The following is a 12,579-nucleotide window of genomic DNA, read 5'->3' on the forward strand; positions in this document are numbered from 1 at the left end:
GGGGAATTAATTCCCCAACTTACAACTGGCCAGGGGGTGCGTTTGCAGAGTGCTGCAAGGAGGGGGCGTGGCCTCTGGCGCAATGCCGGTCTTTTATTTATTTTATATTTTTAAGAAGGAGGGCTGTGTGGCCCCCCTACTTTTTCTAATTTACTGGCCCTGGGGACCCCATCCCCCAGGGCCTGCACCCTAATTTTTTTGTTGAAAAAAAATAATTTGGCCCTCCCAAGGCCTTAATCGGCCCCGGGGACCCCAACCCCCGGGTCATGGGCTTTTTTTTAAAAATTCTTTAGGAGGGGGCTGCGTTGCCCCCCTCCTCAGGCCACTTATGGCCCCGGGGACCCCATCCCCCGGGGCCGGCCTTTGTTTTTTATTATTTTTAAAAAATAGATATTTATACAAACACCTAGGACATGCTGGACAAACCGTATGTACCTATCACCATGACGATTTACGTGATATTCATTAAAAGGCGACTATGCATAGAATGAATCCACATGGAATGTATTTACACCGCTAGTGAAGCTCTGACGTGTCTGACGCCGAATGAATCCACATGGAATGTATTTACACCGCTAGTGAAGCTCTGACGTGTCTGACGCCCTACCGTGCCTAATCCCACCGGTGGTTACTCTCCAAGTAGACACCCTTGTCGTTTATTTAAACAAACATGGGTAGCTATTGACGGGCACATTTAATATACACGCACACCAAGCCATTCAAAGGGGATTCGACAAAAATTCGACCAAACTATGCAAGAGACCACTCACACGGTTAATAAAACACACATCCACCGCCGGATGTGTAATACTTTATAATTTACTCTCTGGAAAAGAGACGAACCTCACTTGAGAGTCACAGCGTGCTCCTGGCTGAGCCCAATGCTGTGTCACACCCACCAGTGCCCGCCGAGTGCCTCACACCACTGTGTTGTATTCCACCAGCTAGTGCGTATGCTATGTTATGTTATGTTATAAAAACTTATAGAGCGCTCTAATACCCGAGGGTGTCCTGGCGCTATTGCAGAGTGTCTGTAGAGGCAGTGAACAAACTGTCGCCAGAGGCGGAGAGATAGTCTAGATTGAGAATAGCCAGGTCTTTAGACCTTTTCTAAAAGAGAGGAGATTAGTAGTGGACCTGAGAAAAAAAAGGAGTTTGTTCCAGGCGTGGGCGGCTTTGCGTACAAAACTCCTCCCGCCCCAGTTTACCTTTTTGGCCCTGGTAATGAGTGCCAATTTGGCATCGCTAGAGCGAAGAGTTCTTCCCGGAGTGTACCACTGGAAACGCTTTCTAATGTCCAGAGGTCCAGTTCTGTGGAGTGATTTGTGAGCTATGCAGAGGGATTTGAAGAGAACCCGGTGTCTAATAGGTAGCCAATGCAGATCTCGTAGGCCTTTGCTGACGGACACGAATTTGGGAGTGTTCGTTAGCAGCCTGGCTGCCGCATTCTGTGCTATCTGGAGTCTGTTAAGATGTTTAATGTGGACTGTTAAAAAAATGCTATTGCAGTAATCCAGGTGAGATAGAGCTAGGGCAGACACAACAGACCTGAAGCTATCGGTGGTCAGATAAGGCTTTATTTTCCTCAGCATCCAAATGGTTAAAAAGCAGGTGGAAGTCACTTTATTAACCTGTTTCTCAAAAGAGAGTTTGTTGTCCACAATCACCCCCAAATCTTTTACTTTAAGAGCAGGAGGGGGGGGACCCATATCACTGGGCCGCCAGTCTGGGGACCAGAGACAGGGATCGTTCCCAAACAAGATGACCTCTGTTTTGCCGGCGTTACGTTTTATACAGTTGGCAGCCATCCATTTGGTGATGGCAGATATGCAATCTTGACAGGTGGAGGCTTTGGAAGATTTGGTCACTTTGTTCAGGGAAATCACAATCTGGGTGTCATCAGCATAGGAAGTTAGCCTGAGACCAAAGGATCGTATGAGAGGTCCAAGAGGTGTGACATAAACATTAAAAAGCGTCGGGCTCAACGAGGACCCCTGAGGCACTCCACAGGGAAGAACGAAAGATTTGGAGGCAAAAGAGCCCATGTCCACGTTTTGTGTTCTGTTAGACAGGAAGGATTTGAGGAGGGCAAGGGCAGTGCCCTGAATCCCAACCTGAGCAAGTCTATCTGTTAGGATAGCATGGTGAACCGTATCGAAAGCCGCCGACAGGTCCAGCAAGATCAAAATGGCTGTGACACTCTCTAGCCCATGTGCACTGTAACACTACCCCGTGAATATGTCATGCCACACTTGCCTTCGCACGGGTTATATTGCCCCATCTAACGTGCCTTCCTCGATGCCTATGTTATAACGCACAGTGCTATGCCATACATATTACAATCTGGGATCCATATCTTTGTCAGAGTGCATATGCAACATTACACTCCCCAGCGCATATTTTATATTACAACTTTAGAGACTAGTTAGGTTACACAACACTGCCCTGTGCATATTACACTCCAAGGCGCATATCGCATAGCACGCGCTAGTGCCTGTGCTATCTCGCGCTCTCCAATGAATCTGTCACTACGCACAATGTATTGCATATTATATTTCATGCCCCGGTTCATCTTCTATCACACTTTTTGGTGCATAGTTTATACCATATACTATATCTAGTTTTCATTTTCAATCGTGCTCTCAAGACTATGTTCTATATAACACTGCGTCTACCTACCCTTTTCACGGGCATTACATTTTGCGATGGGGGTGGAGGGTCAGGGGGTGTTTCTGCCAAGTGAGCCCGGTGTCACAGTCACAAACGTCCTCTTCTTCCTGAATAAAAGTGAGATTATGCTGCATACTTGTTCATAATTTAAGTAGTTTGCACAGACACACATTTTAAAACCAATAAAGTTCCTACTACTAACCTTCTCTGAACAGTTAGCTTGCTGCCCCATCCACCTCCTCCCTATCCTCTGTTGTCTGAATCCATGGACTAGCCTCCTCCCTCCTGCCATGCATGGTCTGATATGCTGCCACTGCCCTCCATTTAGCATGATGTACCAGTCCACTCCTCCTGCCCTCCATTGCCCAATTCTATGGCCGATCATTGACCTCCTGCTTAGCCTCTGTGCTTAGCTTGCTGCCCCTATTCTCCTTCCCCCTGCCCTCCGATGTCTTTGTGCATGCCCCTGCTCCATCCTTTTTGCCCACCATGTTCCATGGACCTGCCACTCCTATCTACTCTGAGTGTTCTGTTGAGCTGCCACTCCCCTCCCACCTGCCTAGCATTGTCAGATGACTGTAACCTGTCCCTGCCACCTCCACCCTGCCTGTCCACATGCCATGCCCCTATCCCCTTCCTCCTGTCCTCCATGGTCCATTTTACTGCCACACCCTTCTGCCCTCCCTGGTCTGTTGTGCTGCAACTGCTCCTTTTGCCTGCCCCGCACGGTCTGTTGTGAGGCCCCTTCCCCTGAACTCTCTTGTCTGTGCCCAGGTCCTGACCATCCCTTCTATTCTCCATGGTCCTTTGTGCATGCCCCTGCACCCTCCTTCTTGCCCATCATAGCCATTGTGCTGCCACTAACCCTCCTGCTTGCCATGCATGGTCTTCTGTGCTGCCATGGCCCCTCCCACCTTCCCTGTGTGGTCAGGTAGCTGCCCCTGACCCCCTCCCACCTTCCCTCCATGGTCTGTGTGTAAGCCATCATAGTCTCATTGTTGCTCTCCATGGTGTGTCTTGTTTCTAGTGCCCATCCTGTCTGACCTCCATGGTCATCTTGCTGCTCCTCTCCTGCCCCATTGCCCCCAGCCCTCTGTTTCCATGTGCAGACCCCTATTCCCTCCCTCCTGGCTTGTCTGTTCCATTGTTATGCCCATGATCCGTCCCTCCTGGCCTTTATGGTCTGTTATGCTGCAGCTTTCTCTCCTGTCTGCCCATTATTATGGCCAGCTAGCTACCATTTCCTCTTTCCCCTCTGTTCTCTGTTGTCCATGTGCATGGTCCTGTCCCCTCCCTATTGCTTTCTATGGATTGTTGTGCTGCACTCCCGTCCCGCATGCGCTGTGTGGTGTATTGTGATGCTGCAAACCCTGATGCCTGCCCTGTAGGGTCAGTTTGGGACACCTCTCCATGTCCCTCCTGTCCTCTGTTATCCGAGTCCATGTCCCTACCCCAATTCCTCCTGCCTACCATGATCCAATGTACCATACTTGCGAACATTTTGAACTTGGTCAGAGGGAGATTTTGAAAAAAAACTGGGGTATTGATTTTCCCCTTTGAGTTACATTGAAAAAGAGGAGATTGTAGACAGGAGACAGATCAAATAAAGCCCATTTGAGCTTAAAAACATTGGAGGTTTCGTGGCTGAAACAGGTCTGTTGGCATGTATGGTTGTACTACCACTGCCTCTTCCTTCTGCCCACAATGGTCTATTATATTGCCACAGCCTCTCTTGCAAGTCATGTATTGTTGGTTTGTTGCCCCTGTCCCCTTTCCACTGCCCTTCATAGTCTGTTGTGCTGCCACAGCCCTTCCTGCCTACCCAGTGTGGTCAAATTGTTGCCTCTGCACTCTCCTACCTGCCTTCAATTTTCAGAGTCCGTGCCCCTGACCTCTGCCTCTCAACAGTATCCCAATGAACAACTAGATTGCTAACATTCTATATTTATTACAAAGGTGTGGAACGCCTGACGTCATCTTGATGTAATCAAAACTGTAATACCTAGAGTATTTCCTTTAGAAATTACATATATGAGAGGGTCTTATTTGCATCAAAATTATGGATAGTGCTCTAAAAAACTAAAATGAGGACATATTTTCTGAGTTTTCAAATAGCGACAAAGAACTTTTAAATTATTTGTAATCTTTATGTTTTTTTATCCAGTTGACCACTTGATTAAATGTTGCACCTAGGGGAGAAGATGTGGTGTTACTTCCAGAGCTGCAGACTTTGCAACTGGGGAACCAGGTTGGAGTTTCTGCTTCAGCTCAACATTCTGTGATTCTGGTCAAATCACTTAATCTCCCCATGTCTACAACCAACATGAATTTGATCTTGTGTGATGTAACCAATGCTCATGTAAAGCACTCCAATACCTGACAAGTCTGCACTACATGAAACTGCAAATACACAAAAAATAAGTGTTTTGCACACTTCTATCATTGGGCTACATGTGGGCTACATCTGGGTGATATTTGTGCTGCATTTGGGCTCTTTTGTCTCTGGTGGCCATCTTGGGAAATTTATTTGTTATGAAGTTTCCTAATTTCCTCATTTACTGCGGTCTCCTCAGTAGGAAATGCTTTCAGTTTTTTTACTTTGATTCCATCAAGAAGGCATTCAGATGTGTCACACATTTGCCATAAATTGCTAAAATTCAGAATGTTAGCACTCTAGTTGCTTATTAGATCACTGTAGTAAAGCTGCTGCTCACCAGGGAAGTCTGCTTCTGGTATTGAAAGTGAATGTTTCAGTCTGCATGTCAGAATTCTTTAATGAAATAGAAGAGGATTTGAGAAGTCACTCAAAATGTGCCCTAACTTTTCTGTCTGCAGCACTAATCATATTTTCTATGGCAAAATGAACCCCCTCATTTTGTTCCTTTTTAAATTAAATGTTTTAAGAGTTACCACTTTATTCCAACCAAGATGGCTTCAGGTGTGCCATACATTTGTCATAAGTAGGACTGTTAGCGCTCTAGTTGTTCTTTAGAACACTCTGGGCAGCTGCAGTAGAACACAAAGGAATCAACTGACAGTCTCTGCCATTGTTGGATGTACATGTTTTACTGAGAATGTCAGACTTCATTCTCACATGACTGAGAAAGATAATGTGAATTTCCAGAAAATATGCTCTCAGTTTAGCTTATAGATCACCTTCCAAACCTCTGTGGGAAAAGCCTGAGAAAATAGTTCTCTCAAATATGATTCATGATATCACAGCAGAAGGCTTTTTCACATGGTAAAATCACCTTAGAACACACCACAATTCCTAAAATTAGTATGGTACCATCAACAAATGATTAATAATGTAACTAAAGTCTTAAAACCTTCTATTAACTGCAATGCTTTTTAATGAGGTGCTATCATGTATATTGGTCCCAAGATGGCTGCCAACACTTCTTGGATGAAGTGCTGACAGCCAATCAGATCTCACGATGAGATGTGTGGTTAGGCCCCGCCCAGATATACATGTGATTTTACTTTTGATTTTCTCAGGAACTACTGAACAGATTTACACCATTTAAGCAAAAGGCACAAGTCTGACTGAGGACGACCTCTTTGCCAAATTTGGTGTAATTCCGTTGAGCACTTCGGGCTGTAGCTGCGTCAACAGGTCCTATGGGAAAATGCATGGGGAAAACGCGTTTTGGGACCCCCCTTTTTTCTCGGCCCCCGCTTGACAAATCACCGTGAAATTTTCAGGATAGGAGCGGACCGGAGCTGGCCAAAAGTTTGGAAAATTTTGCGATCATTCATCAATCGACGCCAACGTTATTCCAAATAGAATGTTGCGGATTTCCTCTGCAAAATAGGTCCTAACTATAACTACCTACTGGCGACTGCCAGTAGGTAATATATATATATATATATATATTACCTACTGGCGGTCGCCAGTAGGTAGTTATAGTTAGGACCACGTTTCCATAGGAAATCCGCAACATTCTATTTTGAATAACTTTGGCGCCGGTCGACGAATCCTCGTGAATTTTTCAAAATAGGTGGGGCGCTACTCTCCGCTCCTACCCTGAAAGTCTCGGGGGATTCGTCAAGCGGGGGCTGAGATAAAAGGGGGGTCCCAAATCGCGTTTTTCCCATGCATTTTTCCATAGGACCTTTAGACAGGGCTACAGCCCGAACGGCTGAACAGAATTTAATGAAATTTGGCAGAGAGGTAGTCCCCAGGTCAAGGAAGTGCCTTTTGTAGGTTTGGTGTAAATCTGTTCAGTAGATTCTGAGAAAATAGCCTTTAAATCAATATATATATCTGTGGCAGCTTACGGTGCGCTTACGGTGCGCTTACCATAAGCTTACCGTACGGTGGCGTGCGCGAGCGCGATTCTGATTGGCTCTTAGATCTTAGTAAACATTCGAGTCGGTCGAAACCAGGAAGCGGCGGCCGCCATTTTCTCTCTCGCTTCCTGAGTTGGGCAGCAAAAACGTACCCCAAATATATGTAAAGAGGCAGTTTCATGAGATCCTAACTACCCAGCATTGATACAGGGGTCCCCAAACCACCCCCAAGCCCAAAAAAAATAAATATTTTTTTTTCGGAAAATCGCCGATTACGCTTACGCACGGTAAAAAATTATAAAAAAAAAAAACTAACCACATTCTCCCCACCCCATGTGCAAATGGTGCCCGAAGAATACATTTCACAAAGATGCGCAAAATATGTCCCCCATGTGCGCACGGTGCGCGAAGCGCATCGTGCGTACATGGCCCATCCCACTTAACGTGGGCACCGCGTGACCACTGTGCGTGCACGGCACTAACTGCGTAAAGTGGTCACTGTGCACGCACGGTGCGCGAAGCGCACCGTGCGCGCAAGGAACGAACTGCGTTAACTGGGCGCGCATGCCACGAATGGCGTAAAGTAACTTAGCATTTAAAAAACCTTGCAAATTCACTGAAAAAACCATAGGTTTCACACATGTTATAGTTAGCTGGACATTTTACTGATAAAAAACCAATGAAATTCCCCCGTTATAGTTACTGCAGGCAACTATAACTCACGCGACCGCAATCTTCTGCTGATGACATATGTGTCTTTATGAAAAAAAAATATTTGTAATATATGTAAAGCTAAAATTTAATGGAAGAAGACATGGGCAAATAAGTGTCTAAATACAGTATTAGCATCAGCAGAGGATTGCGGTCGCGTGAGTTATAGTTGCCTGCAGTAACTATAACGGGGGAATTTCATTGGTTTTTTATCAGTAAAATGTCCAGCTAACTATAACATGTGTGAAACCTATGGTTTTTTCAGTGAATATATATATATATAAATTCCAAACGTAGCGGGATACGAACAAAAACAGATCCACGAGCCCACTCAATCAGGTTAGCTGATTTTTATTTCTCTGTGACAAAAATACGTGTTTAAACCACGTCCGTGGTCTTGATCACCTGACCCCATCCTGGGTCATACACCATTTAAAAGATTTGCTTGTGGTCACACATACCACGTGACAATAGACATAGAAAAATGTGTATTTACAATCGTTGTGAGTGGGAAATTGCAACATACTGGATTTCACTTATTGCAATAGACAAGATGTTAATTTCACATCTAGTACCTGTTTGCGTGCCCTAGTGCCTAGTCTGTGTTATATCCACTACGAAAAACTCAGTGTGGATAGCATCGACCTCTTTCAGGGCGGCCTCGGCGTGTGGGGACAGAGCACCCTACTTAAATCCCCCACTTGAATTCAAATACCAACTCCCTTGCAAACTCTTCGAAGGAGCACGCCGCACACCAGACCTTCAAACACACAGAGCTTTATTTCATCATAACAGTAAGGACAGCATGTTTCAATTCCTGATGCATTTTGGCATCCATTCTGCCTTGATCACAGGTAAGTTTCAAATCCTTGTTATGTGACTGCGGTGTCATATCCTGTGTTTAAACACCACTTGAGACTATTGGATCGCCATGTGATCTCATTGGTACCACAGTCACCAGAATGCACCTTGGTAGTCTCTCAGTTACCTCGCCTCCGTATGCAGTTTGTTTTCCAAATATTTCACATTGCAGAACGGAATTTGCAGTTTACATTCTTACCTGCAGCTGCGGGCTCAGGTATGTAGGGAGCACTAAGCTTCAGGTGTACCTACGTATCTCGCAACACATTAGAGCAATTGTCAACAGTGACCTGGCCTTTCCTGTTGCCAGGCACTTTAAAGAATCACATCATAACAACTTGGACCACCTTAAATACTGTGTAGTTGATTGCATCCCACCACTCAGACGTGGGGGAAATAGACAGAAATTGTTAAGACAACTGGAGTCCAAATATATAATTGAACTCAACACCAAGGCATTGACAGGACTGATTCTTAGTGAAGACCTTTATAACTTCCTGTAAAAGGAAGTTACCAAAGTTGCGTTTACACACTTTCGCCCATTTGACTTCTAAACGTCGGCTGACTTTTAGTTCGTTTTCAGTTTTTAACCCAATGCATTTCTTGTTCTCACGATTACGAACACTGTTTTAACACACTGCACCAGGCTCGCCAGTTCAGGGAGCAACTTTAGGGTCTAGTATTCGCACCTCAACACTTTCATACTTCATTTATTTTATTCATTAGTGACCCCTTTGTATAGTAGGTTAACGTACTCACCATTTATGTCCATTTAATGAACAACACACATCACATGCAGACTACGACATACTACATACGACTCTTATAAGACTTAGGCCCACTTGAGTACCCGCACTTAGCATACATAGCAACATGACTTCACATGCGCTCGCACAAAATTGTTAATTGCATTGGCACTAACACGTAAAGGCTGCAATAGATGCGCTTCATTGAATGTTCCCCAGTCAGTGATGATGGCATACTTGGTTCCTTGCATTTTACCCGTGCCACAAGGGATCCACGGTGGTTTTCAGGAACATATACTCGAGTTATCTCATCTAATTATAGAACTAGTGTCTGTCACTGATACGTCTTGGGAGACTTTCATAACGCCGTTCTCCACACATTGACAATGCCTCTATCTTTGCCCATACTTGCTTACCTCTCAACACACTGTGCATCACTGGAGTTACAGAATGCTGGGCCATCTGCACTGTTATATAGAGCACTAGTCCTTTGTCTATGTCTGCTACTGAAGTTTGCTTGTCATTTTTGCGCCTAGTCATTGGCTGATGACATGATGTTTTTACTGCATGCTGCAAAATTGCCACGTTTTGCCATGTCACAATAAACATAGAAAAATCACTAACAGATACTATAAAAACAATGTCCATTTTCAAAGTGCGCTATGTGATCAAGGACACTGGCTTGTGGTCGAAACGCGTCATCCTGACATTCTAAAGCAATAAACTGATTTATTGTATCTTCAACTGGAGTCTGTGCCCTTGTTTGGGCCGCTGCGGTCGTTCACTGGGATTCTGGTTATATATATATATATATATTATCTACTGGCGGTCGCCAGTAGATAGTTATAGTTAGGACCGTGTTTCCATAGGAAATCCGCAACATTCTATTTGGAATAACTTTGGCGCCGGTTGACGAATCCTCGCGAATTTTTCAAAACTAATGGGGCGCTACGCTCCGCTCCTACCCTGAAAGTCTCGGGGGGATTCGTCAAGCGGGGGCTGAGAAAAAAGGGGGGTCCCAAAACGCGTTTTCCCCATGCATTATCCCATAGGACCTTTAGTCCGAGCTACAGCCCGAACAGCTGAACAGAATTACTTGAAATTGGGCAGAGAGGTAGTCCTCAGGTCAGGGATGTGCCTTTTGCAGGTCTGGTGTAAATCTGTTCAGTAGGTCCTGAGAAAATAGCATTTAAATCAATATATATATCTGTAAGCGCGCTCCGTGCGCTTACGGTAAGCTTACCGTACGCGTACGGTGCCGTGCCCGAGCTCAATTCTGATTGGTGGTTACATGACTGTAAACATTCGAATCGGTCGAAATCAGAAAGTATCGGCCGCGATTTTCTGTCTCTCGCACTGAAAAACAAAGGTTGATAACATGAAAAGGGGGCAACAAAGAGAGTTGCAGATCCCCTAGCGTTCGTCGGGGGGTTCACGAAGGACCAAAAAGTATGAAAAATAAATTTAATAATTTTAAAAAAAAATCGCGGAGTGCGCGTACGGTAAGCTTACCGTACGCGTACGGTAAAAATAAATAAATAAAAAAAAAGAATTAACAATCGCATTTAATATATAAATCTAAGGACCCCCAAGGGAGAAAAAAACAATTGATATATTGTAAAAAATGGCGATGCGTGCACGGTACGAAATGCGCAACGTGGGCGCTCGGTGCGCGAAGTGCTCCGTGTGCCCACAGCCCTCGCACGGTGCGCAAAGCGCACCGTGCGCGCAAAAATTAAAAATAAATACATAACTTAGCATTTAAAAAACCGTACAAATTCACTGAAAAAAACATAGGTTTCACACACGTTATAGTTAGGAATTAGCATTTAAAAAACTTTGCAAATTCACTTAAAAAACCATAGGTTTCACACAAGTTATAGTTAGCTGTACATTTCACTCGTAAAAAAACAATGAAATTCCACGTTATAGTTAGATCAGGTAACTATAACTTGCGCGACCGCAATGCACAATGTGTCATTTCAGATGTCATCATTGATGTCATGAGTGATGTCACTGACCATGTCATAAGTGATGTAATATGTGATGTCATCAGCAGTTTATTGTGGGCGCGCAAGTTATAGTTACCTGATCTAACTATAACGTGGAATTTCATTGGTTTTTTACGAGTGAAATGTACAGCTAACTATAACTTGTATGAAACCTATGGTTTTTTAAGTGAATATATATATATATATATATATATATATATATATATATATATATATATATATAACTCCAAAACAGCGCTCCTTCTGAATTGCTGGGACCCAAGGGAGCTGGCGCACACGCCGGCGGAGCACGCCGGAAATAAGATATGTCCAAATGTCAGATATCGTGCGCTCTCAGGAACAAAGTAGATCGACACAGATAGCGGAGAAACGGGTGTTTATTCACTATTGTGAATAAACACCCGTTTCTCCGCTATCTGTGTCGATCTACTTTGTTCCTGAGAGCGCACGATATCTGACATTTGGACATATATATATATATATATATATATATATTAACTGAAAAAACCATAGGTTTCAGGCACATTATAGTTAAGCATTACTCACTAAGCCATGTATTCACTAAGATACACTTAATCAGTCAGTTATACAATCAATTTTTCCAAAACAAATCATCCATTTAGTCACATATACCCATTTATTCTTCCATCGACCTTGAGATATGCATATATCAAACATATTTAATTTTCTGAAAAACACACATTCACTGGATGATGTCATCAGTGATGTCATTTGAGATGTCATCAGTGATGTCATGAGTGATGTAGCTGAACTAACTATAACGGGGGAATTTCAATGGTTTTGTACAAGTAAAAAGTCCAGCTAACTATAACGCCCCTGAAACCTATGGTTTTTTTCAGTAAATTTCTAAGGTTTTTTAATTGCTAATTCCTAACTATAACGTGCCTGAAACCTATGGTTTTTTCAGTGAATTTCAAAGGGTTTTTAAATGCTAATTTCTAACTATGCCTACAGAGATAGGACATGTGAAAAAAGAAGAACAAACGCACAGAAAGAAAATAAAGAAATGCAGAAAGAAGCAACAGAAGTCCTCAAAGACGAAGAAAAGTGCAGGAAGAAGGATAACGTGCAGAAAGATCAAACAGAAGTGCAGAAAGAAGCCTTGTTCAAAATCATCCTGTACCCTCAACTTTTTCAGACGGATACTGGTGGTAACTGAGTCTGACTAACCAGTCCTAGAGCCAGTGCTATGTTAAAAGACACTCAGAATACAGTGAAAACACCTACATACACTCGGGAGCACTATGCGTTGGGGTCCCCCTGTG

The sequence above is a fragment of the Triturus cristatus genome, chromosome 5_1 (assembly GCF_964204655.1).
Source record: "Triturus cristatus chromosome 5_1, aTriCri1.1, whole genome shotgun sequence".
Taxonomy (NCBI): Eukaryota; Metazoa; Chordata; class Amphibia; order Caudata; family Salamandridae; genus Triturus; species Triturus cristatus.